At 49.3% G+C, this 24,717-nt stretch overlaps 1 protein-coding gene across 6 annotated transcripts in view; it reads left to right on the plus strand.

Moving 5' to 3' along the window:
* Positions 1–635: 635 nt before the first annotated feature.
* Positions 636–24,717, plus strand: part of BRD4 (bromodomain containing 4) — a 78,381-nt gene continuing 54,299 nt past the window's right edge. For 3 of the 6 annotated variants that reach the window (XM_063319075.1, XM_063319071.1, XM_063319074.1), the window contains exons 1-2: positions 1,458–1,585; positions 22,362–22,456. The gene's annotated coding sequence lies outside the window, so the exon portion shown is untranslated. Of the gene's footprint in view, positions 769–1,116; positions 1,136–1,457; positions 1,586–22,361; positions 22,457–24,717 lie in introns of those variants that run through there. The other 3 variants (XM_063319076.1, XM_063319072.1, XM_063319073.1) reach the window with 2 other exon arrangements.

Below are 24,717 nucleotides of genomic sequence, written 5' to 3' on the forward strand. Positions count from 1 at the left end.
CCCCGCCGCCTTTGCCCACCCCCGGTGCAATCCCTCCCCCCAGGGGCCCCCCCCACGGTGTTGTCCCCCCTCCGTGCGTTACACGTTGCCCCCCAGGGACCCCCCCCGCCCCACGCAGTGCCCCCCCCCCCCCCCCCCCGGTACATTGCACCCCGGGGCCTCCCGTATGCCCCCCCCTCTTCCCCCCCCATGCATTGCACCCCAAATCACCCCCCGTTCGCCCCCCCGCATCGCACCCGGGACCCCCCGCCGTGCATTGCCCGCCCCCGGTGCGTTGCACCACGGGACCCCTCCGGTTTGCCCCCCCCCGCGGTGCGTTGCACCCGAGGACCACCCCCCCCGTGCCCCTTCCCCGCCCATGCATCGCACCCCAGGAACGCGCCCCCCCCGCGACTCCTCCCGGGACCCCCCCGGTGCGTTGCACCCCCGGGACCCCCCCGCGCTCCCTCCTCTCACCCCGTGACGTCACGCCGCGCGCTGCCCCCGTCGCCGCCGCCGCCGGCAGCAGCAGCGGGTGGGCGGAGCCGGCTGCGCCGTGACGTCAGGCGCAGCGCGGTGAGGTCAGTGCGGCGCCGCTGACCGGACCCCGTTGCCCCTCGGTGCCCGGTTCCCCCCCCCTTCCCCCCGGCCGCCTTCCCCCTCCCCCCTTCCCTCCTCCTCCCCCCGCCGCCGCTCCGGGATTCCACCAGCCCTCAGGTTCCCCCCGGCCCCGGCGGGAGGACGGCTCGCCCGGGCCGGCTTGGCCCCCTCCCGCTGCCGCCGCTTCAGGTAAGAACCGGGCCGGTGAACGGGGAGCGGTGGTGGGGCCGGGGCGAGGGGTTCGTCTGAGGGAAAGAGGGGGCCGCGATTCACCAACGCCTTTTACGTCGCCCTGCCGGCGTAACCCGCATTGCGTAATGCGGCCGCTGCGTCAGGGGAGGCCTACGTAAACTGCGGGCGCGGAAGGTTTGGGGCCTGCTGCGCAAACGGCGTAAGTTGAGGCATTGGGGGGAGAGGGGGGGCGGTGCGGGGTTGGCGTAGCGGCGGTCACGCGCCGGCTGCGTAGGCCGCTGCGCGAGGTTCGGCGCGCCGTACGCACTTTGCGCAAAGGCCGGCCCGGCTGAGTGAAGCGGGGTGAAGGGCGGACCCACGGCCGGTATGGAGCGGCGGCGGACGGAGGGGAGCGGTGGGGGTCGGGGGGGAACGGGGAGGCGCCGGGGGAGTCGCTCGGTCCGCGGAAGGGAGCGGAGAGCGCCCTCCCGCCTGCGCTCTCCGGGTTACGCTGCTCGCGTAAGGCCGGCGCGGCGCTGCGGCGTTTGCGTACGGGGGAAGGTGGGAGCGGCGGCGCCCCCTCCCCGCTACGCCGTTGGCGTAGGTTGGGGGTTAGAGGCGGGGGGGGGGGGTGGGTGGGATGTGAGTTGCGCCGTTGTCGTAGGCCCGGTGCGAGGCGGGTTACGCCGTTGGCGGGGCCGGTACGCAGAGTGCGTGCGGTGGGGCGGGGCGGCGCGGGGGCACTTCCTGCCGCCGCCATTTTGTCGGCGGACGGGAGGAGGAAGCGGCGGCTCCTGCGCGGAGGCAGCGGCCAGGCCCGGCCCCGCGGCCCGGGGTGAGTCACGCCGCCTCCGCCTTTCCCTCGCCTCGCCCTTCACCGGCGAGACCCCCGCCGGGCTGGGGGAGGACCGGCCCCGGGCGCAGCGAGGGGAGTGGGGGGGGCCCTCCCGCCGCCGCGCCGTTAGGCCTAGGCCGCCCGCCCCCGCCCTGCAGCCAGGCCCGGCGGCTGAGGTGAGGCGGGGGACGAACAGCGAGAGCGATCGGAGCCGGGCTGGGCCTGTGTCCCCGCCGGCCCGGTGCCCTTGGGCGGGGATTGGGCTGGCGGTGCTTTCCCGGGCAGCCCTGAGGTACCGAGCTGCTCCCCCGCCATAACACCCGCTCCCTGTTGGTCCTTCAACCGCTCCTTGGGCCACTTCTAAGCTTTCTAACAGGGCAGTTCTCTCGCCCGGCCTTCCCCTCGCATGGCCGGGGGCTTTCTTTACGTTTTCGAGTTGAATTTTCAAGCTAAACTGCCCCTTTTTCCCCAGGTTGTTTTCTACTTTTGTAGGAGTTGTTTGGAAATTATAGAGCCGGAGGGCTGAGCTCAGGGAGAGGGGAGGACTCTCGAGCCGCTCTCCTGTGGTATTTGGGTGGGAAAGGGGGAAATCTGGGTGCTGTTGGAAGCCGGGGAGCGACTGCTCTTTCCCGGAGGGTATTGTGGGTGATATCCCGGGGGAACAAGGCCTCTTCAAGCTGTTGGGATGTCGGTTCGCACCGACACTTGGTTCCTACGCTCGTTTAATGCGGTAATTAGCCGCTGGCGTGAAAGTGAAGACTGTGCTTGCTTCGTATGCATGTTTGGCCGTAAGAGATGTACAGCTTTACACGACTAATTAACAGCAGGGAGTAAAAGTCTGTTCGTTTTAAACTCAAGCTGCTCTCACCTTTATTAAGGCGCCCATCCTTATCCCCCCTCCAGTTTTACTCAGCTGGCTTCCGTTTTCCTCGATGCTTTTCAAACTTAAAAAAACCTACAGATAGGTTTTTTACTCCTAATAATGTTAAAGCTTCCCCACTTTCTTCGGCAGAAGTTTTCCCAAGAAAACTCTTCAAAGCCCCGTTACTCCTTGGGTACGTACCCTGTACGCCATCCAACAGTTCACAGCGAGGTTTTAAGAATAAATACAGGCAGCACCATCACTCGTAGGGATGTATGTTGTAACGTAAGGAATTCCACTGGTAATTAAGTCGGTAACGAATTTGCATTGCCTGGTAGCTTTGCAGAGGGACCCCCCGGTTATGTGAGGTGCCGCTGCTTTGCCGAGCTTGGATTATTGGCTTCTGGTTTTCATATTTGCATCGTCCGTCACAATTTTGGGGTCACTTTAGTGATTTAAAACACTCGTAGTTTTACGAAGTTTTGGTTTTACCTGTTTGTGGCGTGGCGGCTCCAGGTCAAGCTTAAGTGCTGTATTTAAGCTCTGTCAAAGCTTCTCATGGCAAAGTTTAGGTAAGAAAACAAAGCAAACTGCTTTGGGCAACCAAAATATTGATGATTTCAACCTTGCAAATGCTTAAAACGTTGCTGTAACTTTACTGTGTAAGTAATTAATCTTCGCTGAGATCATTGCTAATATAAGTGTTTGTAGAGGTTAATGTAAATCGAGTTTATGTCACTACGAGGGCCTAGTATTCAACTTAAGGTCGTGGGAGTTAAAAGTCGCCCTCAGCTGTTCTCTGGTGTTACACGAGGGCCCCTCCGTGTGATAAAACACGGGGGAAAAGGAAATATTTGAATTCCTCACACCTGAACTCGAGGAACCGTGATAGCGACTGTAAATAAATGCCAGGTACCAGGGGAAAACACCCGCACGAGGCCGGCTGTTCCCACACGGCCTCTAATCTCTGCGCCTTGGCAGGGGACGGGATTACTCATTTAAAAGTAGTAAAACACGACTTTCCTGATTATTTTATTCCCCTCCAACTACGTTAATTACTTGAAGCTGAATAACTGTTGTTGTTGTTGCTGCATTATCTGATGATACTGAGTGTGACTGCGGTGGAGGTGACCAGCCATTAGCTAAATTACCGCGAGCGGCAGAGCCATCGTTAGCGTAAATCCCGTTTCCGTTTTAAGAGGAAACGGGGATTGTGCTTCGGTCGGAGAGCGGCGCAGGTAGGAATCGATCTCACCCCGGCAAACGACCTGCTGGTCGCTCCCGTGCTCCTGATTACTTCTTAAGTTATTTTCGGTCTTCTACGTTTTGGTCAAGGGGAGCTGTAATCGAATTTACGTAATCAAACGCCCCTCGTTACCATTTCTTGATATTTTGGAACAATTTCTCCAAAGTAAACTTTATAGTCTGGTAATTATCTACTGGCAAACAGTGTCTGGACCGAGTTCAGGAATGTAAACCATTTATTTGCAGGAAGATATTTTACCGTAACCCCACGCGAAATCCTGAGTACTCTGCTGAGAAGAAAAAAGGGGTGAAATCTGTGGGATTTGAGACAGTGTTAACACTTAACATCAACGTTCCCTGGATGTGGCAGTGGACGGGGCAGATAGAGGCACGTTCTGGCCGTGTAATTTTCCTGTTTGTAAGGGTGATGTTTTGTAAAATAATATTTCCTCCTCGTTGAAGCGGCGGGGTTGTTGCAAGTGTCCTAAATATAGAAGGGGCAGGAGAACAGGACGGGATCTCCTTTGGGGAGGTGCCAGCGGGTGGATCACCGGCCCCGTTCGCTTGAGGGGGGTTCACCAAAGCCCACATCCCCCCGGAAAGCAGTGGATGAGGGATGTCAACGTGCACGGGGAAGGAAAACTGACCGATGAGGGCTGTTAAGAGGGGTTTGTGTCACCTCCTGGCTCTTCACGCACCGTCTGCCTTCAATTTTAGGATGAATCGTGTCTCAGCTTTGGCCAAAGCTGTGAGCAGGGAAGAAATCTGTCCCTGGCAGCCCGGGAGGAAGGCTTTGAGTCCCGATTTTATTCTGTTTTTTGAGCTTTCATGCTAGGAAAAGGAGGAAAGCGAAGTCTCTCTAAGCTTACAAGGGAATTGGTAGGGGTTTTGGGGGGTGTAATCGAATAATAGGTGTTTTAAAGCTCTCTAATATCTAAATCCGAAAGCTTTTAGAGAAATATTGGCAGCGTTACTGGGGTTTTTTTTGGTGAGGATTAGCGTGATTCAAAGAGCGGCTCCGCAGAGCGGATGCGAGAGGGGAAACTGCCCGGCGGAGCCAGGGAATCCCAGCGCAGGCAGCTCCTGGATGCGGGATAAATCCCCCAGCTGCTTCGAATCCTGGTTATTTCATAGCAGAAAATCAAAATAACTTTCTTTAGCCAAGATTGAGGAAACCTGGTTGTCATCCAGCAATGGAGGAGTCATCGCCTTGCACTAGATCTTCCAGAACTGAGCTACAGATAATTCACAGCGATTGGAAAAAAGACTGGAATTTTGCTGTACTCACACACAATTGAATTCCTGCCGTATCAGATCAGCGACATAAAGGCTTTATCACCGTCTTACCGCACGCCGCTTGTGCTGCCGAAGCTCCCGTCGAGCGAGTTGGGATGTTTTGGGGTTGGTTCATAATAAAAAAACACCTCTGGTTTTCGTTCTGAGCAAGCGCTCTGTAACCTTTAATTTTTATTAAATAATGCCAGAAGGCTTAATATTCATTTAAATAACGGTTTGCAGAGATTACCCAAAGGTCGTTTTAGGTCGAAAGTTAAATTTCAGGACAGGGGCTTGTTTTCTGCTGCCATTTCTCTGGGAATTTTGGTGGTATTTGGGAAAAGTGGCAAAAAAAACCAGCGTTGGCGTTTCTCTCTGCTTTGATGATGCAAAGGATTAAGAGCATTTTTTGACGCACCACAAACTTGCAGTGTCTAAATTTGTGTCTCCTGCCTTACGACGGATGTATCCCCATGGGGAAAGCTCCGACGGGACAAGAAGTTTTCCGTATGCATCCAGAGACAGCGTCGAGCATCAAGGGAAAGGTGTCGGGATGCAGGAAGGATGCAGAATCCTCCAAGTGAGACTAAAATTCCCAGTTGGGAACTGGGGGAGGAGAACCCAAACCCACAGAGACCCAAAACTCTTCCTTTTAGGCACGTTTCATCCCTCTTCTGTGATATTTTTGAGCTTCTTCTGCAGGAACTTTATGCTGTGCGTTGCCTTCATCTGGAACTTGAGGAAAATCAGGAGTTTTTATCCAAAATTATTGAGACTGAAGTGTTTGGGAAGCGCCGGCATGTGTTTGAGGAGCAAAATTTGCCTCTTTGCTTTTTTTTTTAATCTCTATTTTAATGTGAGGAAGCAGCTTCGTTACCATTACTTGTATTTTTGCGGGGAGAACCTTGTCCCTTCGTTAACTGCTTGTGTCGGTGTCGCCTCTCGTTAACTGCGAGCAGGAGGAGAGTTACTAATTTTAACTTTTTCAAAAGGCTGGGGAAAGCCCTGCCCTGACTCTCGCTGGGAGGTGAAGGCCGAAGGAGGAGGGAGATGGCGCTGATCCAGAGAAACATAAAACAGCTTTAAAAAAAATAAATAAATAAATATATGTAAAACCAACCAAAAACAGGAACTGTTGGGTAGCGGCGAGGACTTGGGCAAACATCCTGAAACCAGAAACTCTGTAAGTGATAGCCTGAAAATGGGAAATCGTGAATCGGTTTAAAATTTGAGGGGTTTAATGTTGGCTTGTTGCTTTCCGAAGGGGGGGGGGGAAAATAAAATCGTAATTTAGGAAAGGGAGGGAGCCGAGGACACGCGGGTTTTGGGGCCTTCGTTACTCAGGGCTTAGCCCAAACGCTGATTTTTTTGTTCAATTAAGTTGTTGTTATAGCGTATTTCAAGCCTAATTAGGCTGTTCAAGTTCTAATGCAGGTCAGGAGCGTTCCTGTAGTGACAATATCAAACCTGCAAGGTAAAAAAATTGCTGCTTTTAAGACGAAATGCCCCAAAACCTGGTGTCTGGTGGGAAGGAAAGGGGTGTCGGAGCCTGGAAAGTGAATGTGGTCCTTGAGTGAAATAAGGATTCCCGGAGACAGGTCTGCGTTCCCCGATTGCAAATTACTTTGCCTTTTTCCATAATATTTTAACCGATTATCCAGGCGTGGTGTGAGATGCTCGTGGGTTTCCCTGTGATAAATCAGCTAAAACCTGAGATCTCGTCAAATTATTGAATTGTTGGGTGGTTTTCTACCCACATCTAGAGGTGGCTGGTGTGTGGCACGTCTCGGGGTTATCAAAAAATATATATAAATCTGGCAGAGTTGGTGATTAGCAGAAGGACAATTAAAATACGTTGGATTTTATTCGGAGCGGACTGATGTGAACTCACCGTGCGACTTCTGGGAGTGGGTTTTTGGAGCAAAACTGTCTTCACCTGACTTAAAAATTGGTTTGTTTGACTTATAAAGCATACAGTTGGGCCTCAGTCGTGCGGGTCCTCGTTAGCACTGATGGATAATTAGGCTTCGTGGCTGTGAGGGGGTCAGATGGGTGCAGAGCAGGGCTAACGAAGCAGTTTGTGTTTTGTTTGAATGGATGCTGAATTCAATTAAAATTTGAGATTTATGGGTCAGGTTTTTGCCTTGCTTATGTGATGAGCGGCGCACTTAAAAAAATCTGAATAATGTTAAATGAATACACGCGTAATTAAGCAATTATATGTTTAAACAAACCTGGGTACTTCAGCAATTAAATAGTCCTTTACAGTATCGTGTCGGCTTAAGTTAATTATTGTCTGTCAGCACGTTGGCTCTAACAGCCAAGATACGAAAGAAAAACAAGCTTGGAAATTTAAATTATGTCATACCTGCTAATTAAAATAACGTTTGAAACTTAAATTTGAGCTTTTCTGAGTTGTTTTCATCCCAGAGGTTTGTGGCACACTTGGAATGATCAGCTCGTTTGGGATTATTTGAAGAATAGTCCTTAAATTTATAATAAATGAATTATAGGAGATGAATTGCAATAAATGAACTATGTGACGAGCTGTAATCTCGCGGCCTGTCAAAACGTTTGCCGCTGGTTTCTTCCAGTAGCAGCCGATCTTCGAGATGTAAAAATTCCTGGTAATGAGAGCGAAGAAGTAGGAAGGACCCTGTGGTTTCTAGAGGGCGAAAAAAATGGAATATTTGAGGTGCTTTTGCAGCTTCTTTTCTACAGGGTGAGCGAAAGGATCCAACGTTTGGCTCAGGAATGTGCAGTTTGATTTATTTTTTTTAATAAAAACTGTGTTTATAGAGATGCTCAGATGGCAGATGGTGGTGCTTGGGTATGTTCCCACCCCAAGACTTGGCCGGAGCCGGAGCTCCCCGGGGAAGGAGTTTGCAGGTGACTGGAGTTTTGGGTGAGTTTTGGGTTAAAAAGAAGTGGAAGTGGTGCAGAACAAGCGTCGCGTTTTATCCTTTTCTGTTTGCTGGAGTCACGAGCGTAACTGTTTGTCTTTGGGTAGATCTCAACTTTAGGTAAGATCAGTTGAACCCTAAAAATACTTAATTTTAGTGGAATTAGGTAATTTCACCCCAGCGTAAGACGATTCTGCCTGCTCCCCAGCAAATCCGCGCCGGCTGTTGGTGTCGACAAAGGTTATCGCTGGATAACTCGGGCCATTCCTCCTGGGATGGGGGGAGGAACTTTGCATTCCGAAGGGTGTTTCCTGGTCTAAAGCATCTCCTTTTGCTCCGTAGTTGTTTGGGTTTTTTTTTTGTGGTAATGTGCTGTTTTCCCTCTTCCTCAAAAACACTCGTGTAGCCACGTGGGGAATTATATTTTGATTTTTTTCATCCCGTGCTGGGGGGTTGTTTTGGGCTGGGAGAGGAGTGGGGCAGCCGGGCGGCACCACGGCGGGATGAATAATTGCGGCTTTTTTCAGACAAGGGAGGAGAAAGTTTGGTTTTTCACCTCGTTTTGGGTTTATGCTGTTCACTTTTGTAGAAAAAGGAGGTGACGAGGGTGCGTAGGAGCATGGGGAAAACCCGTCTCTGCGTGGCAGGGATCTTGATTTATGGGAAAGATCCTCGGTTGGTGGTTACTGGTCAACTTTGGAGTGTTCCTCCTTCCTCGGCTCCCCCCACCCCCAAAGTATGGACCCTTTTGATGTCTGGTGGTTCTTCCAGAGCACCTGTGGGCTCTGTCACACCAGGAAAATAAGCTTAAGTGGCTTAAAATAAGCGTGTATTCGTAATTTCTTTTTCTGTAATTTCTGTTGCTGTAAATTCTTATTCCCCCTTCCTGGCCACTACAGCCGGAGCAGGGATGTGATCCGATGGCCACAGATCTTCTTCCAGGGTCTCCTGGTGGGTTCCAGGGGAGGTTTTTGGAGTCATCCTTGGCTTAACCCCTCCCATCTGCTCAGAAGGTCTCAGCACGGAGACGTTTCCCCTGGGACTACCCTTACCGCAAAATCCCTTTTTCTTCCGAATATTCATCGTCTCATGAGCTGTATTTTCAATTAGAGTGAAAAACTGAGGGTTTACGTTGTTTAAATTAAATGCAGGGACGAAAACTCAGCCAGGCTGAGTAGGTGTCGCTCAAATTTTTAGTCTTTTGGGTTGCATAGCTCCTTTTTTTTTTTTAGTCGACATTTTTTTACAGGAAACGCGTAGCGCAGTTAAAATGTTAAACAGGACGAACCAATCCACGTTCCTGAAGCATCTTCCTTCTTGGAAAGTCATGAGATGGTTCTTAATCACCCAGTTGCCCTCTTTATGCTAATTTGACAAGCTGAAGAGGTATTAAAGTGAGGGGAATAACCCTTAAAAATAATATCCTTGGGGCAGGAAGTTTTTTCTCTGGGCAGAGTGGCAGTGACTGAAACCCTGGGAATTGAGAGCGGCTGCGAGCGGGGCTGGATCGAATAGGAAATACTCCAAAAAGATCGTATTTTCTGAAAACTGATAATAAATAAGTTCTCTGAGACTCTTTGTCCTCGCAGGTCCAGCTTTCCCAAGCTCAGCGCACCTCCTTTTATTTTCCCTAAACTACCTGAAAACAGTCATTCTTCGTCTTCTGCATAAAACCTCTTGTTTCGGAAGAGGATAATTAGAAAGGAGCATAATTTATAGGAGTTTTTGTTGTGTTGTTTTTTTTTTTTACTGGCAGGTCTTGATTATCATCACAAAACCTATACAAAACACTAAATTACTTGCCGTGGTTCCTTTTTTTTAACGAGCTAGGTGCCGGATCGGTGGGGGAAATCTCTTCGCTAGCAGCATCCCAGCTTTGGAAATCCTTTGCCGGGCTGGTTGATCCGGTTATTCCGATGGCTTCAGGGAAAGGCGGTTGCGGAGAAGGGTGAGTTTGGATCCTGCGGAGCCAAACCTCGGAGCGTTATGATGAAATTCGCAGCAATTCCGCTTCGAAAACATCCCAATGTTGCAGCCAGCTGAGACATCAGGCTACAAGTTGAATTAGTCTCCTTACAAAACCTCTCTTTCTTCCTCTTCCTGCTGGCAAAAATCCTTAAAAACATCATAGTTTGTATGTAGAACCTTGCTTTTTTTTTTTAAAGAATCAAGATTTTAGGTTTAAAGTGAAAATTCCTCTTGTGGAATTGCTGATTAGGGTTGAAAACGGCCATGTTTAAAAGCAAGTGATGAGCTTGTGTGTCTCGTCCTCTCACGGAAAATTGTCTTCGCTGCCGTCCAGTGGGGATCAGTCGAACGACCAGTTCCTCCCAGTTTGGAGACTACGCCATAACGGGGATCTGGAACCTCGATGTGCTGCTCATGTGAAATTGAAAACCAAATTCTGCCTCAAAAGTAGGAATTTGTGCTGCTCCTGGTATCTCCTCATTAATTACCTGTACGTATATGCAGTGCAGCGTGGTAGGGGCTGAGATTTGTACTCAAATTATATTTAATTAGCTTTTTTTGGAAGGGGAAACTGTAATAAATGCCATTTAGAGAGCCCAGCCGCGGTGTTTGGAGCGAGCTCAGTGTCTCAAGCGAGGTTTTCCCCAGCTCCTCTGGACTTGAAAGGCTGGAACGACTCTGGAATCTGCCGAGTAGGTGCTGATTTTCTGCTTAACGGAAGAAAACGGGAAGAAATCCATTTAAATCGCTTGTTTTTAAATCACTTGACCTAATCCTTTGAGTCCTCACGCTCATGGCTCTTCCCAATGTCTCATCCCCTTCTAACGGGTGGGGGGGGGCGGGGAATGCAGAGAGGGCTGTTGGTGGTAATTTTCTTAAATTTAGTACAAGGAATAGTCATTCCACCAAAGCTGATACCGAAATTAAAGGTTTCAGTGCCAGAGGGGGGTTCTTTGCCAGCAGGAAAATCACCGTCACTGTAAATTAATATCTCGGATTGTGTTATATTTGCTTTTATAAAGTGTTTTTCATTCCTGTCCAGGTAGGTATTTCCCCGTTTGCAAGATTTGGGTGATAAAATGCTCGTATTTATCTACTGGAATAACAGTGGGGGGAACATCCTGGTAGTCAGATTTCAAACCCTCTGCGCCCTGAGCCAAATATCTTTAGTTTTTACGGTAGGAGCAGCCAAACTGCATCTTTATTACGTTGCCGAGCGTCGGCAGAGTGGCTTCTCGGAGTCCAGAGTTTAATACCGATGGGGGGAGGACGAGATTAGAGTGCAAATCGCTGGTCCAAAGGTTACCCGAGATGTTTGTGGCTGTTTATTTTCAGTTTGTACGTTGATTTTTTTCTTTTTTTTTTTTTTTTCAGCGGGCGAGGGATTCGATACTCATCGTCTTGCTCTGCTTTGGGGAGCTCAGGAGTAATTCGGTGATGGGGGCGGAAAAAAAGGGATGAACGCTAAAAAATATGGTTTGAGCCTTGCTACTGGCTCAAAACTAAACATCGCTGTTATTTTTGATGGATCTAAGGAGACAATTCCCAACTTTATGCTGTTCCAAACCCCCGGCGTGGTGTTTTCCTACTGAATTGGGGTGTAATTAGAATTAATTTGGGTGTGATCTAGTTCCCCCCCGGGGGGAAAAGCAAAGGGGAAAGGTGTGGTGCTGCTCCGCAGGATGACAGAGTTGAATCTTTCTTTTATTTTCCATTTGTGAGGTGGTGCTTTCTGCTTCAGAACACCGGAGTCATTGGTGTGGGGTGGGGAAAAGGAGGATAAAGAGTGAAAAAGGATTAAAAAAATAAATAAATACAAGGTTATTATCAGCCAGCAAAATTGAACGTCTAAACTGATAACCTAAGACATCTCTGAGCACGGTTTGTAGAATAAAGAGAGGGAAGAGCCTTTTACCGCTTCTCCCTGCCTGTATCGAGGCCTGGATGCTGCTCCGGACAGAAGAATTCCCTGTAAAAACCGTATCGGGTTACAAGAAAAACAAGATTGTGGCTTATTCCTGCTGGTGGGTCGGAGGCGCCGTATGTACAGATGGGCCTGACCTTGTGCCTGTTGACGGGTGTTTGTTTGCGGAGCTGCTGATCGCCGAGCGGGGAAAAATTCCAACTGTTTGGAGGAGTAAAAAGGTGAATTTTTCAGAGCGTTTTGGTGTCCTCTGATGCCCTTTTTAAGGTCCAAGTGTCCGAGAGGGATGTGTCGTTGCCACGCAGGGGGTTTGGAGCGGTTTTTTGGGGGATATCTTCATTTTTAGAGCTGTGCAGCTGCGTAAGGGTTAGTAAAATAGGTGTTTTCTTGAGAGATACTGCTCTTAATGGGACCCAGAATGACTTCTAGGTATTAGTTGTGATTTAATATCCACCTCTTCTGCGCCTGGCAGCTTTGCTTTTAACTCATTTAACTACCTGCCTTGTTTTAATATGTTTTTTTTTCTACATCTCAGGACAGACTTAACCAGCTGAAGGCACTGCGTTTTTCACATTTTAAACCCCTTTTTCTCCTCCTTTCTCTTCTTTTCTTTTTTCTTATCGGCTATTTTTGGCCTGACCTTGGCTTGTCCTTTCTTCCCTCGGCTTCCAGTTCAGTTTCCCCAGGAAAGGCAGCGATTCGGGAGCCCCGTGTTCTTGCGGACTATTGATAGCGCCGGAAAAATGCGATGCCGAGCAGTTGTGGCCTCAGGATCTACGGACGGGGGCTGAAGAGGGACAGGAATTCAGCCGCAGCACGGCGTAGTTGTTATTGCAAGGCTGATGCTGAAAGGTTTGGAGTCTAAAATGTGCTTTTTTGAGAAGGAAATTGTCTTTTAGTTGTTTGTTTTAAGCCCGGTTATTGATGAGATGTGTTGAGGCATCCTTCAGGAGCTTAGGTTTAACTATTTCGTCTTAAAACGAAGCTCAAGGAGGTTGATAACCCCTCCGTGGATTAATGATTTATTAAGAGACTCAAGGTAAGAATGCGGAGTGGCTTGTGGAGGAGGAAGATCCATCTCTGCACCTCTGTGTTTTGAAAAGCAGAGTAGGAAAAGGGATGAGTGATCTGGCTGATTGTAGGGAAAAAAAAACCCCAGAAAACATCCAGAAAAGAGACAAGACGCAATTTTTAATGGTGGAGAAAAGATGAGCAGGCAGTGATTTACAATAAGTCCTGAGTTAAGACTGGGGTCTTTAATTATTTTGAATAATTAGCGTTGCTGAGCATGTTTTGGAAGTGTGGAGGGTCACTCTGTTTTTTACTGGAGATGTGGTGGTAGATGTCTGACGTGCTCCCGTGCGGCCGCTTCTGCTTCTCCTCCCTCCCTATCTCCCATCCCCCGGGGTGGCGATGGCCTTTCTCACCCATCGGGTGGCTCCTCAGAAGCCCGTTGACTTGTTCCGCGCCGTTACGAAACTGCTTTATGAACCCAAAACCACCTCGCTTTTCCACCCTGGAATATTCCCGGAAGGTCAGAGCAGTCCGTGGAGGGGTAGTTGTGGTTGAACCAAGACCTGAAGAACCTGGGGTTGAGATCTTGGGGAGGTTTTGGTGCTCTTCAGCACAATTAATGTGAGCTCAGGGCTTTTGCCACGCGATGTCCGAGTTCTCTGACCTCACCTGAGGTCCGACAACTCGGATGAGCACTCAGCTCTGACGAGCTAATTTAGGCTGAAACAACTCACTCACTGCGTGGTGAGGATTAGCAGGAACATCTCAGCGCCGACTAATCTTCCTGCAACTCTCAGTGTACCCAGGAGGACGCATCCTTCCCCGCCTCGCCGGGGAAAGTTTATTTTATTCTCGGCCACGAAGTGATTTACAAGTGAGTTTGGGTTGCTCTTTAGCCTGACGACTTTCTAAAAATCCCTGTTTAATTAGCGAGGAGCTTGGCCCAGCTCTTGTAACTCCTGCTTGGGGCGCGCTGACCCCGAAGCGGATCACTGGGTTTTCTTCTCCGCCAAGTCGCTCGCTCCCATTTTAGTGAAGTTGGGAGTAAAACCTTGTTCTCCATCTTCCGTCGCCCGACTGATCGGGGCGTCGCTCCTGCTACCGCACCGCAGCCTCTCGCCGAATGAAATGTCGTCCCTCCTGGATAAACAGTGACTGTAAACTCTTAAATTAATTTTTACGTGGTTTATAAAATGTGGTGGCTTCATATGTTTGACTCTGTGGAGAATCCTCGCTACCAAATTATCAATTAATGGATTAAAAGTTGTTTTTTCTGGCTGTGGCTTTGGGCTAAAGATAGCTCCTGGTGGTGGGTGAGCGCTCCGAGGGAGGGAGGGAGGAGAATGTCCCGCTCCTCTAACGGCTCCCTGTCAGCCTTGTTCTAATAACAAAACCAGCAGCTGCAAATACTTTCTAAACTTGTGATTTTCAGGTCTTTCAAGGCCGTGTCTGCAGTTCAGAGAGAGGAAACTGCTCACTTCTGGGATGGGTTAGACCGTGAGTCGCTTGACCAGACGGAAATTTGAATATAGAACCACCTCTCTGCTTTTTTTGACACAATCCTTGTGAGTGTTTGCCTCTGGTTTTCCTTTCACGGCTTTGTTTTGGCTGCTTTAATCCGTGAAAGGAAAGACTTGGCTCGGTTCAGGCTCTGAGCCTCGTGCTGTGAGTCCGACTGCGGCTCCGAGGTGTGGTGTGACTGTAACGTGGGATAAAACAGCGGTTTTTGGGAGCGTGGGAGGAGTCGAGCTGCTTTTGGGTGGCTTTGGAACGCCCCGTGGCCCCGTTCTGGCTTGAAGCTCATCGCCGAGGTTGGGTGCTGCTGGCGTAAACACCCTTAAAATGGGAACGCATGGGGGACTCTGGGTGCCCTGAGCTGCTCGGAGGAGACCGAAACTCCACGTTTGAGGTGCGTTGGCTTCGCTTTTTAATTTCTTTGCTCGTTCATCGGCAGGTTTTTTTAAGATATATTTACAACTTCCCACTTTGCGGTTGAGTCTCACGTGCTTTGAAGATCTGAGGCTGATTGCTCGGGGCCCTGAGTTGATCTTAGATAAACTTTTTGCTGTTTTCTGAGCCTTTTGGTAGCAGCAATATTAAAACAAATTAAAGATTGAGGATGCTTGGAAGGAGGCAGCATCTGATTTGGGTTGAGGGAGGACAATTTTGGGGGGCACAAACCCTTTTTGGTTACAAACTGCTTAATTCTCACGGTAAAACCTCGTCAACCTGCAGCTCCCAGCTGGGAAACACCCGGTAACTTTATTCCATCCCTGTGGCTTAATTGTAGCTGGATACTCCGCTTCTCTTGCCGCTAATTAAAGGATTTGAGGCTGAATTGGTCTTGTTGGAAAACTCTTTCCAGGCTCCGGAGCGCTAATATGTGCTTGCAGCGTGTAAGCTGGTGGGTGACCTGAATTAAATCTCCTACCTAGCACGTTTAAGCAGTTTACTCTCAATTAAATCTATATTATTAATTCTAAATTAAGCTTCTGCCACGCAGGAGGGGGTGAAGTTTGCTCTGTTTGTCTAAAGAATGAGAAATTTGTCTCTGCTTTTGCAAAAAAACTTCAAATATTTGGACGTAGCGGGCAGGAAAAGCGGGGAAAATCTGATACCGGGGCTAGGTAATGTGCAGATTCAAATAGGACTTTACCTGTAGGGGAAACTATGGAGTGCCGAAAGCAGGAGAAACGTAAGCAAAGTACTGTCTGAAAATGTCTATTTACGTGATAAGATGTTTCCCGCTATTTTAAGTTGGTTTCATATACTGGGTTTGCCTTGTATGGCGTATTGGATACCTATATGTGCCTGATGTGGACTAAAATACCTGTTATTTCATCTGTAATCGCCTCCTACCTTGCCTGTAGGCCCAAAACCATTGATGTTTTGAGATGGATTCGCCGGGTTTTAACAACAGTTTTAACTTCACCTCTGACCGGTTGTGGGATATCACTCATCCGTCTCCTTCCCTCCCTTAAATATCAGAAATCCCTTAAATAATCAGAATATGATGAGCAAATAATGTGATCACGTTTGTCTCCGTTTCACGTTGGTTTTGTTAAAGCCACTGATTTTTTTTCTCTAGGTTTTCTTGCTTTAAAATAGAGCAACTCTTGCGGAGGTATTAAGGTTCTCCTGCTGTAGAAAATTGCGGCTTTTGCCCTCAAATTAAAAGTCTGACTGGTATTTTGGGCTGGCACTGGAGTATTGCCTGGAGCGCGACTGGCTTTTTTTTTTTTTGGCAGCGATTCCATATTACGCAGGCCTGAGTATTATAGAACAGAAATTATTGGCACACTTTGGTGCGAGTTTGCTCCTGTTACGGCTTCATCCGGGAACAGATTTATTTAAGTGCTTAAAAAGTGTTTAATGCTGGTGTCTGACAAAGCTCTGGACGCGGGAGGAGTCTGAGATTAGGATTAAGAGGAGGAAAACTTTGCCCCGTATCCAAAACCACTGATAACTCCCTATTTTATTTTATTATCCGCTGTTTTGGTAGCTTTTCCAAGGAAAAGCCTTACCCTCAGCTTCAGCCCAGGCTGAATACCCAGCGATATCCAGCAATATCCACCTTGGACTTTGGATCATCAAAATAACACTCCCGGGATCGCGCCCGGGTCTGCAGCTGCCCTTGGCTTTGGATGGTGACGTGAAAATCCAGATATCTGGGTGAATCTGGTACAAAAAGTGCTTATTTTTGATTTCTCTGACTGCAAACTAACGTGAGAGCGGCCGTCCTGGACTGCAGCAGCGATGTTTTTAGTTAAATCCTTCCCATTTCCTTCCACATCGCTTCTCGTTTGGTGTTTACGGGGTTTTCGAAAGCAAATTGAGAGATGAGGCTGCTTTCGAGTTGTGCAATTGGATGGCGCCCGCGCACGCCCGTGTCTTGATTGATGTGGTGTAAAAAAAGGAGCAAAAAGCAGCGTATTGAACAAAAATGGGTTTTCTTTTTCCTTGAAGTCAACTCTTCTCATTCACTTGGTATCCAGGATGAATTCAGCAGCAACTCTGTGAACAGTCTTGTCCTGAAGCTTTCAAACTTCGACTCCTGGATCGAATTCGATATTTTCCTTTCCTTTGTTTGCAGTGTTGGGATGGGCTCGTGGATCAAGGGTCGCTCGGTCGCCGCTTCTCATTTGCGTGTCAAACTCGGGGCGTTGTTAAAGGAGTGGTAAAGTTAGGGAGAAAAAATAAAAAAAGCTTTGAATATAATTCATGACTTTTAAGGGGGGGGGGGAGGAGGCAAGACTAGACACAAATCAAAGGGCACTTACCCAAAGAAATCGGTGACTGACAGACAACGTGGTGCTTCCTGCAGCCGACTGCCGTACTGGCACGAAGATTTGGACCCAGCACAACCTTGGAATTTATTTTGTGATGATGATCACAAATTGCGATGTGTGTTTTCTGGGATGCGTGTTCTGACCGTTCTCCCTTTTGGCCTTGTTTCGGGTGGGTTTTTTCCACCTGATTTGCTGGGAAAATGAGATTTTAATGCTAACTTATACCCACTTTGAAATCCTAGCAGGGGATCTTTCTGGTAGAACACCTCTTGTGTGTTAGTGGTGGCTCGAGTGGAGCAAAATCCAACTCCAGCACCTGGAAAATGTTGAATCTTGTGACTGGTTTCAACTGAATTGTCTTTTTGTCCCGGAGCTGGACAAACCCTGCAGAGTGCAGCCTTCATTTGCTCCAACAGCCTCCACGGAGATAAGGTTCCCCAGACAAAATAAGTGGTTTGGGCAAGATATCTGCTCTCGGTGTCTGTTTTTTGGCAAGTGCAGAGTCGGGTGGCCTTGTGCATGGAGCCGGGGCTGGTCTGTCCCACGGAGGCGAGATGTTGAAGCCTGGGATATCTCTTGGTGGTGATCTCCGCTCAGCTGACAATCATTCGGCTGGTTAAAAGGAGAAGCAGCTCGAAGTGGAGAGGTAAAGGACTGTCTCCAGTCTGGATGCGATGCACTAGCTGGAAGACAACATCTTTTTGAGGATCTCTTGCTTTTAGCACTTCTCTTGAAGCTTTCCTGGTGATCTGGTGGCCTTCTATGGTGGCGTTACAGCACCGGTGGATAAGGGAAGAGCAGCTGACATCATCTGCCTGGACTTATGGAAAGCCTTTGATCCTGTGCCATACAACATCCTGGTCTCTAAATTGCAGAGACGTGGATTTGATGGATGGACCACTCGGTGGACAAGGAATTGGTTGGATGGTTACGCTCAAAGAGTTGTGGTCAACGGCACGATGTCCACATGGAGACCGGCGACACGTGACGTTCTCAGGAGTCTGTACTGGGACCGGTGCTGTTCAACATCTTTGTCAGCGACATGGACAGTGGGATCGAGTGCACCCTCAGCAAGTCTGATGATGACACCAAGCTGTGTGGTGCTGTGACACGCCTGAGGGAAGGGACGCCATCCAGAGGGACCCGGACAGGCTGGAGGTGGGCCTGTGCCAGCCCCATGAGGTCCAACCAGGCCAAGTGCAAGGTCTTGCACGTGGGTCAGGCCAATCCCAAGCCCAAATCCAGGCTGGGCAGAGAATGACCGGAGAACATCCCTGAGGAGAAGCACTTGGGGGTGTTGGTGGGGGAGAAGGTGGCCAGAACCCCCCGCAGCCTGGGCTGCATCCCCAGCAGCGTGGGCAGCAGGGCGAGGGGGGGATCCTGCCCCTCTGCTCCGCTCGCGGAAGACCCCCCTGCAGCGCTGCCTCCAGCCCTGGGGCACCAACAGCAGAAGGACACGGAGCTGTGGGAGCGGGGCCGGAGGAGGCCCCGGAGCTGCTGGGAGGGCTGGAGCCCCTCTGCTGTGGGGCCGGGCTGAGAGAGCTGGGGGGGTTCAGCCTGGAGAAGAGAAGGCTCCGGGGAGACCTCGGAGCCCCTTCCAGTCCCTAAAGGGGCTCCGGGGAAAGCCGGGAAGGGACCTGGATCAGGGAGGGGAGCCATGGGACGAGGGGGAAGGGTTTTACACTGGAAGAGGGAGATTTAGGTGAGATCTGGGGAAGAAATTCTTGGCTGTGAGGGCGGTGAGCCCCTGGCCCAGGCTGCCCAGAGAAGCTGTGGCTGCCCCATCCCTGGAGGGGTTCAAGGCCAGGTTGGCCGGGGCTTGGAGCAACCTGGGCTGGTGGGAGGTGTCCCTGCCCAGGGCAGGGGGTGGCACGGGGGGGGTCTTTAAGATCCCTTCCAACGTAAACCATTCCATGGTTCTATGTTCAGAGACCAGAGAAGTTCAGGAAGCTCCAGGAGTGAAGAAACCTTGAAATGGGGAATCTCCCGATGTTGACCCAAACTTGAGTAGTATGAAAGGTCTTGGGGGACTGTGGAGCTCGGACAAACAGGAGAGGACATTCTGGTCCTCCCAGAATGGACATGGGTGGGAGAGACCCAACACCTCTCCCGCTCTGCGGAGCCAAAGCTGAGGGAGCACCGAGCCTTGGCAACACCCAAATCTGCCTTTTTGCGACAGTATTTATCACCTCGATGTATCTACCAAGGGGTTTTTTGCTTTCCTGCAAGAGTTTGAAGCTCTTTCCTGCGCGAGGTGAGTCCTGGCTCACGTTCTCCCAGATGCTCTTCCTCATTACGGGAGCGGGGATGGGACCTCAACGGATTTATACTAACGAAACTGCCTTAAAATAATGGATTCCAGGTGAGGAGAAGCACTTAAATAATTTCTAGGGCCATTATCAGTGGGTTCCTCATTAGCCAACGTGCTGCTGGAGAATTTGGGGGAGACTTGAGAGGTGAATTTTAGTGGAAAATTAAAGAATCCTTAAAACATCAGTAAAATAATTATGTTTAGTAAAGCTGTGACGCTCTAAAGATTAAGGTTAATGACTTTATGCTTAAGGCTTTGAGTTTAAAATTCTGTGTGTGCTGGTTGATCGTGGAGGTGATTAAATACGGTCGGATTTTTCCGGTGTAACTCGTTAGGTGCACGCCGTTAGTCTTCGCTCTTGCAGAAATTAAGAGGTTTGTGCCGTGTCGTCGGTTTTACTGGGGGAGAAACCCTCCCCTGAAATCCCGGGATGCTGCGAGGCGGCTGCCATTCTCCTTTAACAAACATAAAAACGCCGAGTTTTGTGATATGTTTGGTATCCAAACGCCTCTTTCTGAAGAGCAGGCGGCCGGCGGTTTTGTGCGATACCCTGGATTTTGCTAATTCGGTATTAAAAAAAAAAAAAAAAAGGATCTGGTGGAAGAAGGGAATTTGTGGGAAAACTTTAATTTAACAGCGATTAAGTTACAAGCGCCAACCCTTTCGAGTTAATGTCACTCTATTTTCAGATACTACGTGAATCATCTGCCAGTACTGCCGTGTATTTTTTCTTGGCCTTAGCCTTTCTTTAGGGGAAAATCCTTATTTTCACTGTTTCGGGGGTTTTTGTGACATCCCTTACCCCCCGTACTCTTCAGGTCTTGACTTAAATTCACGCATTAATCGGAGTTGAAGCATTTTTCCTCGGAGTTACCGGGATTGACAGCCTGTAAATGGAACCCGCTTGTGCAGATTTAGCCTGATGGGGGGGAGGGAAACAGCAAAAATGGGTGAAAAACCCACCCTTTTAAATCGTGGTCTGGGGTCTTCCTAGTGTAAGTGCTGTTCTTGGAGGTCTTATCTGCAGAGGATACTGGGGAGAACGTCTTTTAAAAAGTCTGAAAACTTAAATTACTGGCGCTGTTGTGGTCAAATCATGTTGATTTTTAGAAGACTGAAAATATTGATTTTTTTTTTTCTTATTTATTTTTTTTCAATACTTTGCTATGGGAGTGTTTGTAGGAAACCTGTGAATTCTGCTGCCGAAGGAAGAGTCACTCTTTGCAGTTATTCCTTTTTTCCTCCCCAAAGGAAATATAACAGCCACCGAACACGCGGAAGGTAAATTATGTTCTTAAAAAAAAAAAAAAGTGTTTTAAGCAAATGGCCTCTTCCACCAAGCTCCTGAGTTTAATTATTGGGAACCAGAGATGAAAACAAGTCCCTTCTGCATCTGTTTGAGGCTGTGGCTTTCGCTAGCTGGCAAAAAAAAAAAAAAAAAATAGTATTTGCAAGAAAAAACCTACCCACGTTTGAGATTTAATCTGGTTTGTGCTATCGGGTAAGTGATAAAATGGTCATTTGTGGCATTCGCGGAGCAGGTCTGTTAATGGCGATACTTGTAACAGAGCGATGCTCACAGAATTAGGGGGTTTTAGGGTTGTAATCACTAAAAAGAACCAAAAGTGGGCAGAATGGACCACGAGGCGTAGCAGAAGACGTCGGGAGGCGGAAGCACGTGGCGCCGCTGGGTGTTTTGGGTGGATTTACCTGCCCGCGGGGAGCTGCCGGAGAAGCAGTGGAGGTGTGAGCCTGTAACGAGCTCGTTAACCTCGCTGCAGGGTTTGGTATGTGTTTTATCCTCGGAGCTGCTTCGGTGGCCGCCTTCCTCTGGGGTGGGATTCGCTGGGAAGCCAAACCGGGAGTAAAGAGCCAGCGCGAGCGTTAAGAGCAGCTTAACCTCTGAAAAACCCGCACTGAAATCTTAATTAAAACCTGGCGGTAATTGCCGTGGTGTGACAAAGCCTAGAGCAACCTGTTTGAAGGTGAGCAGGAGACCTCCAGACACCGCTTCCAGCCCTCGGGATTTCTTGCCCGGGGGCAGTGGAGTCTGGGTTTGCTTTAGCTCCATTTATTTATTTTATTTTTTTAGGCAAAGCCTAAAATTAATCGGAGCTGCTGAGCCGGTCCTTCTTCGGGCTCTTGAGCCTTGTACGCGTTGTTATGTGGCAGATTCCTTTTGTTGAGGTGGGGGGGAAAAAGTCGCATCTCCCATGTCCTGCCCCCAAAAATGAAATTAAAGATTTTTTTTTTCTTCAATATTTTAATGTGTTTATTGGCTCTACTGTATGGTGGGGTGGCTCTGGTGGGTGTTTCCTGAGCACAAGCGATGTTAAAAAGGTGTTGGTTGTGGTTATGGTCATCTTCCCAGCAACTGTCTTCACGTTGGGAGTTGTAATCTCATTTTTGGTGCGTTTTTAGGTAATTTCCGTGAAAAGCCGGAGCAGGAGCAACTGCTGCTCTTGCCTTGGGGCCACAGGTGGGTTTGAGAAGAAGCTGCTTTGAGGAGCCCGAAGCTGGGCACAGTCCCAGGTGTTGGGTTAAACCCAGGTCTTGGAACCGCCTTAAAGGACTTTTTGGGCTGGAAAGGGCTTTTTTGAGTAATCTGCAGGTTACTTTTTCTTGTTTGGGGAAGGCTTAGCACAAGGCAGTGGACCCGTGCTTGTTGGAGCACTCCAAAAGAGGTGTATTGGGTTGGATAGCTCAAATTAAATCATTTTTTTTCAGTACACGTGAATTTTTTCAGTGTATTTAAATATTTTAAATTTAAAAGACGATGGTCTGGACCGTTGTCTTGGCTCCCTTCACCCGCCCACATGCGCGTTGCGATGCTTCTCATCGTCAAGGGTTCCTGGGTTTCTGACTCATACGTGTTGTTTCTTAGAAATAAAACCAGAAATCTGGAGAGCGAAAAGGCAAAGGATACAAATCGGCGCTGTTTTTTGGCTGTAATTCTGAATTAACGCGCACTTCTTTTCCTTGCAGATCTTTCTTTCAATAGTAGCTTCGAAAATGAAGGTCAGAGGGTTCAGCTGGTGAAGAAGAACCGAACACCTCGAAGGGTCAACTCTCGATTTCAGGTAATTATCCTAAATTTTTACTCTTGTTCCCGTAAGTGCATGACTTCCGAGGCACAGCTTATTTTCTGGTATTCTGGGGACAGTAATGTCTCTCTTGGGGGTGTCACTGGAGAGAAGGTGACGTAAAGCTGGGGATGAGCTGCTTTGAATTGAGTAAATCTTGTACGAGCTGCAGCCGCCGCGTCCCTGGATTTGCCAGATTTACCAATAGGCGTTTGCCGGCGTGAGCGAGCAGAGCTGGGGTTATACAAACCTTCGGCTTTAGTAAGGCTGCATCAAACTTGATTGTTTTGCTACTTCATTAAATGCCAAATTTAAATCCGCTTTACCGAGGGAGCTGATTCCGGCAGGGAAAATAAGAGGTAGAAACAGCGGAGAGCTGAGGTGAGAGCGTGGGGTCAGGGAGAAGCTTCACACAAGTGAAATAATTCGGAGTTTTCTGTAGTATGGTGTATTTCTCTGCTATTTAAAAACATCAGACACGAGGTTTATCACTCCCCTTCGTGTACACGCGTGGCTGGATCTCCTGTATCCCTCGGCCACGGCTATGAGTGAGTCCCCGTGGTCTCCAGCGGCTGCCACCGAGTGAATCTGGCCACTTTCTGCTCAGTTTGGGTGGTTTTGGGAGCCTGTTTCCATCTCGGATGCTCGTCAGACAGCCCTGTGCGGAGCTGCCCCCTCATGGGGGTTTGGAATCCACCCAGCCCAGGAAAACAGGACGCAAGTGTGGTGGGTTTTGGTGTCTTTACGCAGAATTTGCGTTTCTAAACTTGTTTTTCTTTCTGGTAGTTTGCCCTAAAAGCGTTGGTAATAAATGGGGAAAATCGCCCCAAATACACAACTGTTGTTTTTTCATGGCTTCAGCTTTAAAGGTACTTGGTCAGTTTTGTGGCACCTGAATATTTTGGCAAGATTTGAAAGCTTATTATCTCAAATAATGAATTTACTCCAGTAAGAATAATCTCCAAGATGTGTGTGGTTGCAGGCACAGCCCAGACGCGACGAGCAATCTGATTGCTGAAGTCTCGGGTGGGAAATTCCTATTTTAAATATCCAGGCGCTCGAGGAATACCTTGACCTTGGAGGATTTTTCGTTAGTGGACAGCAGGAAGCAAAACTGGGGGGGGGGGGGGGGAAACATCTTTCCAGGAAAAGAGCAGCTCTTGCAAGTCTTCAGCTGGAGTAGAGAGTGGGCATCAAAGATTTTTCTTTGTTCTCAAACTGCAAGGGTGGAAATAGCCTCATGCTCAGGTTGTTCCTATAAGATGCTTAAATTTGGCACAGTAGTTGAAAACCAGTAGTAGAATGGGTTAAAAAATGTCATTTTTCTGACTTAGAATAGAGAAACTTCTCTTCAACGACTTTTCTAAGTTGGGTAGTCACCTACACCCGGGTTCTTCCCTGTCTTCTCCATACACCGTGGTGTGCCGGGGACTGATGGAATTGGGTTTGGGATAACGACGTTGGGTGCCGTTGTGTTGGAATAGACGTTTGGTGGAAGGCTCAGACTTGTCTTAACTGCGAAGAACTACTACCAGCGGCCAACTAGTTTGGGCTTTACTCCTGGCGCAGCTACAGGGAGATGCGCCGACGTGCAAATCCGTATCCTCTGGCGCCATCCGTCTGCTGTAACGGGAGCCGGTGGCAGTTTGGGATGTGCCATCAGGTGAGGACGCGGTGCCAAGCTTGGATGTTCTTATAGAGTGGTGGTGGGACCTTAAGTGCACACCTCTAGATCTTGGCCTGGTGGACAGAGGACCTGTCACTCGGTGGTGCTGGGGACATCTCTGTTGATTCCCCTGGAGGGGGACGGGGAATGTTCATCACAAGTTGTCCCTGCTGCTCGTTCCTCCTCATGCTCTTCTGCTCTGGTGCGGGTCCTTCCATGGGGTGCAGTCCTTCAGGAACGGACTGCTCCAGTGCGGGCCCTTCCATGGGGTCACAAGTCCTGCCAGAAAAGCTGCTGCAGCGTGGGTTCCTCTTCACCGGGCTACAGCTTCCTTCAGGGCACATCCCTCTGCCTCAGTGTGGACCTCCATGGGCTGCAGGGGGGACAACCTGCTCTACCATGGCCTTCACCACAGGCTGCAGGGGGGACAACCTGCTCCACCATAGACCTCCGTGGCCTGCAGGGGGGACATCTGCTTTTCTGTCATCTTCACCACGGCCTGCAGGGTGGACAGCCTGCTCCACCATGGACCTCCCAGGTGAGGACACGGTGTCAAGCTTGCAGGAGGCTGAGCAGGTGAGGGACTCCGATG

Source organism: Chroicocephalus ridibundus, chromosome 29 (genome assembly GCF_963924245.1).
Source record: "Chroicocephalus ridibundus chromosome 29, bChrRid1.1, whole genome shotgun sequence".
NCBI classification, from domain to species: domain Eukaryota; kingdom Metazoa; phylum Chordata; class Aves; order Charadriiformes; family Laridae; genus Chroicocephalus; species Chroicocephalus ridibundus.